This window comes from Miscanthus floridulus, chromosome 18, assembly GCF_019320115.1.
Source record: "Miscanthus floridulus cultivar M001 chromosome 18, ASM1932011v1, whole genome shotgun sequence".
Classification (NCBI taxonomy): Eukaryota; Viridiplantae; Streptophyta; class Magnoliopsida; order Poales; family Poaceae; genus Miscanthus; species Miscanthus floridulus.
In genome coordinates, this window is record NC_089597.1 from 51018795 (window position 1) to 51025172 (window position 6378).

Here is a 6378-nt window from a genome sequence, read left to right on the forward strand (position 1 = left end):
TCTTTTTAAAAAAATTATATAAGCTAACAAGTTGACACTATTGTTGAGGATGACCTAAGTCGTGTTACGAAGGTTTGATGCGGCATCAAACCTTCGTAACACGACTTAGGTCATCCTCAACAATAGTGTGCACCCCCCGGCCCAAAAGCAGGCACCCCCCCACTGGCCCAAGCCACATCGCTGCGTCGCAGGTTGCTTCTAGGAGAAGGATGCCAATCGAGTCTCCACGGGAATTTTCGCCGTGGCCGCGCGCGAGTCCGCGAGGGGCGAGGAGGCTGCAGCGTTTCGCCTGACGCAGCGAGCCAGCGACGCAACTACGCAAGGGTAGGGGAGGCAAGGCACCGACGCCGCCATGCCGGCGACGATCCCTGCTGGTCGCTGACGCCGGCGCCCCTTCCCCTTCCCTGTCGTCATCTCGTCGAGCCGAGCCGAGCGCCCGATGGCCGCGGGCCGCGGCAATAGCCTGATGTGAGGGCGCTCACCCTCACGACCTCTCTAGCTCTCTCTGTTCTGGACTTCTGCTCCAAAAGAAAAGGCAAGGAATCAAACCCTCAATTTATTTATCTTGTATTTCAATCAAGTTAAGCCTCACATCCGATTTCGATTCTTCCTGGTTATATGTTGAAATTGAGTAGGTTGCAGTTTAGGGTTAGTGATTAATTGGAGTTTTCTCTTTTTAGTATATGCATATACATTTATGATAGTATGGATCTGCAATTTGATTATGCTTGCACATTATAGGTAATCATGGAGAGGTTTTATAAACGGAAAGCTCCAGACACAGACACCGCCAACAATAACAGAAATTCATGTCTAGATGATCTCAATTGGGAAGAGGAGATTAAATATGATCCAGGCTTGAGAAAACAAATTGATGCTTACCATCCTAACCATAGAGAAAAGGTCAGAAGAAAATATTTGGAAAATGGACCTTGCTAGCCTCGCACATGTAATTTTCCTGTTTCAGATATTGGAGACAAGCCGAGAAGATTTATCCCGGAATGGTTTGATGAGTTTGGAAGTTGGCTTGAATATAGTGAGTCAAAGGACAGAGCATATTGCTTTTGTTGTTTCTTATTCAGAGAAAAGAAGGATGCAGGATATGAATCATTTATAGTTAATGGTTGGAATGGTTATCATAGGAAAGGAAGGCTAAGGTCACATGTTGGTGATGTTGATGGCTTACACTATAATGCAATGAAGAAGTGTGATGATTTGTTACAAAGAAGGCAACACATAGATGTTGCTTACAATCAAATAAGTGAGACTGCAAAGAAGGCTTATTTTACTCGGTTGAATGGATCCATTGATACTGCTAGGCTATTGTTGAAGCAAGGATTGCCTTTTCGTGGTCATGATGAGTCACTAGAATCCAACAATAAAGGGAACTTCAAGGAGTTTTATGATTGCTTAGCACAACATGATCTAGAGTTACGCAAAGCGGTGAGTACAAATGCTGCAGCTAATAGTTGTTTGCTAGCTCCTGAAATTCAAAGGGACATTGTTGAATGTTTTACAAATGAGATTGTACACTCTATCCTTGAAGAACTAGGCAATGATGTGTTTTGCTTGCTAGTTGATGAGTCAAGAGATGTTTCTTGCAAAGAACAAATGGCTGTGGTCTTGAGGTATGTTGACAAATGTGGGATCGTGAAAGAGAGGTTTGTTGGCATTGTGCATGTGACTGAAACGACTTCTTCCCACCTGAAGTCATCTATTGATTCTTTACTTGCAAAGTTTAAACTAAACTTAAAGCAAGTTCGAGGCCAAGGATATGATGGTGCTAGCAATATGCGAGGTGAGATCAATGGCTTGCAATCATTGATCATGAGAGAAAGTAGGACGGCTTATTATGTGCATTGCTTTGCTCACCAACTTCAATTAGTCATTGTGGCAGTCATGAGAAAACATAAGGGCGTAAGCAATTTCTTAAGCATGATTTCTATCTTATTAAATGTGGTGGGTGGATCAGCTAAGAGACGGGATATGATTAGAGATATTAATCATGAACAAGTGACAAAGGCATTAGGTTGTGGGCAACTTGAGACTGGGACAGGGTTAAATCAAGAGCAATGCCTTCAAAGACCCGGAGATACTCGTTGGAGTTCTCATTACAAAACTTTCAAAAGTTTAGTCAATATGTTTCCTACAATAGTTGAAGTGCTAAAAGTTGTTGAAAAGGATGACAGAAATTGGAAAAATAGAGATCAAGCATCAAATCTTCTAGTATGCTTCAAATCATTTGACTTTGCCTTTTATTTGCATCTCATGTTGACTACATTAACTACCACAAATGCCTTGTCATTAGCATTGCAACGCAAGGATCAAGACATTGTAAATGCCATTGGATGTGTGAAATCGACTAGACTCCATTTGAATAATCTTAGAAGAGATGGGTGGGACAAATTATTAGATGAAGTGAATGAGTTTTGTGACATGCATGAAATTGACCGAGTGGAAATGGAAGATGCCTATGTTGATCCCCGACAACCTAGAAAAAAATCAGGAATTACATACAAGCATCACTATGAAGTGGATTGCTTTAATGATGTTATTGATTGGCTAGTTCAAGAGCTTGATAGCCGCTTTAGTGAGACAAGCTCTCAATTGCTTGTTTGCTCGGCCGCTTTCGACCCAAGGGATCGATTTCATGCTTTTGATATGGAGACTTTGATGAGCTTAGCAAAACTATATCCTGATGATTTTAGTACTGATGATTTGAGAGACCTTAGTCATTACCTTTGCCTTTACATTGCCGATGTGCAAGAAGATGCTAGATTCTCCAACATCAACACTATTGGTGAGCTCTCTCAAAAAATGGTTGAGACAGGGAAACATCGTTGTTATGCATTGGTCTATCGACTTTTGAAGCTTGTACTAGTACTACCTGTCGCTACTGCAACAGTTGAGAGATGCTTTTCTGGAATGAAGATTGTCAAAACAAGCTTGTCTAATCGCAGGGTGATCAGCACTTGAGTCATAGACTTATTTGCTATCTAGAGAAAGAAGAAATGAAGAAAGTTAGCAACGAGACTGTGGTTCATCGTTTCATGACCATGGAAGGAAAAGGGCGTAAATATGATCTCGGATAGGTAATGCAATGTATCTACTTTTAATCGATAGTTCTACAATTTATTTGCTAAATAATTGACCTATTTGTTTTCTTTCCTTTTAGGCTAGTGGGATCTTCATCATGGTCTTCTGGATCACATATTTTGCTATATGGGGCTTGTTTTGTTCATGATTTTAGCATTCTATCAATGAATACACTTCTTTTTGTTAAACGGTGAGTGTCATGTTTCGACCAAATTCTCATCTCTATTGCTAGAAGTCGAATTTGATATTAAAATCTGGTAGCTGTACATTAGTTATGCTATTTTTGATTGAACATCATATCGGTTAGTGTAGTTATGAATTAAGAGGTGCACCCCCCATCATTTTGCTCTAGCTTCGCCGCTGTTGATGCCCCATGTCTTAAGGTCCTAATCCAATAAGAGTTACTTTAGGTGGTGTCGATTGTCAACTCTGGTTTTAGTTGCGGTTGTTGTTTCATCTTAGAGATTGGTGTTGTTGCTCAATTATACTGCCACTATCCTAATAAAAAGATTAAAAAAATATTTTTTCCTGATAAGTCAAATAATTCAAAATTTGACTAATTATAACAAAGCATTAATGTTATAATAAATATCACTAGACTAGTCGTGAAACATATTTGATATATAAATATCAATAACATCGCTATATGTCAACGGTCTCGAAGACCGTCTCATCTAATGCTAGATATGGTTATTCATGACGTCGAGGAGAGAGAAAGATGATTGTTTCGTGAAACAACCACCTCAAGAGTAAAAGCTTAGGACTCTGAGACAACTGTTTCACTATTATACGATTTTAATGTTGTTATGCAACTCATAAAAAATTCTTTTATTGACCACATAAATTAAGAATAATAGAATTATTATAAGACAACTTAAATGATACTATCTCTGTCCATAAAAGAATCCATCTCTAGGTGCATTCTTAGTTAGTATGTTTAAAGTTTAACCAAATGTATAGGTAAAAATACTAATATTTATGATACATGTTCGCTTAAACTTATCAGTCTGGCTTATCCGCTATGCACAATAAATTAGCTTTCAGTCGAGTTATCAGATGCAGAAACCATCAGTCGACCAGCTCCCTGCTCCTTCTGCACTTGGCATCGCACGTCAGCTAGCCACACGCCATGCCTGACGCCACTCACGAGCTCCCCGCTTGAGCGAGCTCCGTGCCGCCGCGCCAGGCACGCCCATAGGTGAGCTCCACGTGGCTCCCCCACGTTGCGAGCCCCGTGCCACCGGCCACGAGCTGCGAAGCCGCACAGGCAAGAAGGCCCGGCCCTGACAAGTTGTGGCGGCATGGATGGGAGTCGCGAGAGGGAGAACGAAGGAGTGAACCACTTACATGTAGATCCCACGTATCACACGAGAGCAAGGGGAAGAGAAATTTATCCGTATGAAGTCCCATCTCCCTTATATTCTACAATCTAGCATTCTCAAATCTCAATCCCTCTATATTCATTATATAAAAAAAGACCTCTATACTAAATTTAAGGGGAACAGGAAATATGATCGGGTGAAGATTCTGGACAACTTAACGATCGAAGCATAATTCGGCCTCTTGTTTTTTTTATTGCATCCTACAATGTTTAGTATCTGAACTCATGCACTAACTCACACCCCACACGTGTAAGCTAGACCATCAACTTATATATAGGCCACTCACACCCCACACGTGCGAGCTAGACCAACAACCTATATATATAGGTCACCTGTATATAGGTTTGTTGGTCGTAGCCTCGTAGGTGGCCGTGCAATCTTGGGGGGAAATGTCGCTTTCGCACGCGGAAAGCTGCCGTCCTCAAGGTTGTTCTAGAACGTTCATCCGGGACAAAAGCAGCTGGCTTTTTTTGACGAACAAAAAAAAAAGCAGCCGGCTGGTGGACGCGAAAGCGAAATCAACTGCTAGTACTGTAGTAACTAAGCGCCCCCGCCCCCCGTCCCCGTGCCTCGAGCGCGCTTTGCCGCTTCCAGGCGAGGCCTCGTTTTGTTCGGGCAGTAGTCGGGCTCTGGCCCGAGTCTATCTGGTCGTGCACCAGAGTCTTGGCCGGCGGCACGGGACCGTGTTTTTGACCCGTGGTCCATGGAGAATCAGGAACAGAGGCCGCCGGGGACCCGTGTTTCAGCCGGTCTCGCTCGCTCGGCATGGAATGAAGTTCGGAACAGACTAGAAAGACACGGGCGCGACAACGCTTTGTTGGCTTGGACACTGAAACCTGTATATCATGTTCTTATGCTCTTAGTTTTTTTTCTTCGAATGCACATGTATATCTTTGTTCTTATGCTCTTAGTTAATGTACTTTTAAAGTGTCAAATTTAGATCCTGGTTGTAATTAATTAGCATTGTTATGTAGGAGAAATAGTCTTCTCTAGTTCCGGTTACTTCTTTTGCTGCAGTTGCCTGCTTGTGAGTTTTCTTGAGGCTCAACATAGATGATTTTGAAACCTGGTTTCTTCATCTTCACATACTTTCTAATACATCTTGTGTACCTATTGATCCTGAGATGTTCCAGGTCTTATATCATGTTAGATTACACACATGCAAGTTCATAATTTCAGATTATGGCATGGCAAATTTGAAACAAAAGCTCAGAGTTTGACTGATATATCTGACATAAAAGAATGCCAAATTGGCCTTGACACTGAACGAAAGCTGTAGAGTATTGCAGCTTATGAATTTCCAAAGGAAATGCATTGCAACTCTTCAATGTATATAGTTAAAGCAACAGCAGATAGAAGAGTTTAGTGATTTAGATGGAAGAAATGTTTGACAGCACAAGTGCACACCAGATAACCAAGGTTCCCAACGAAACTACATTACCAAAATCAAATTTAGTTGGAATCTAAGGAATTGGAAAGTAGCATTGCTACTTATTGGAGAATGGAGAGATAAATTAGAGCAGCTTATGGATGAATATCTTTGTATCCATCGGATCGAATGAATAAGACAGATATGATTTTGAATAAAATAGGGAAAGATCACTCACGATGACTCATTGAAATTGCAAGTGAACCAGAGATGGTATTGCTTATTTTTATGAGTCATAGCTTGTCATAACAATTACATGGATTTCCTCAGAAAAAGTTACAATGATGTAATGAACAGCTCATCAAGTTCAAAAAAAAAATGTGGAATGAACTCGCTCAATGTATTCCTGGATAAGTTACTGAAAAAGGAAAAAAAGATCAAGAAATAGTCATTAAGCTCTATACTATTCTGTGGGCAAGGACAAAAGCTGTAAAATTGAAACCTTGTTTCCAAGTTGGCCTTTTAGGTTTA

At 41.1% G+C, this 6378-nt stretch overlaps 1 pseudogene; it reads left to right on the plus strand.

Moving 5' to 3' along the window:
* The first annotated feature begins 747 nt into the window (after window positions 1-747).
* LOC136523825 (uncharacterized) lies at window positions 748-3092 on the plus strand (annotated as a pseudogene).
* The last annotated feature ends 3286 nt before the right edge of the window (window positions 3093-6378 follow it).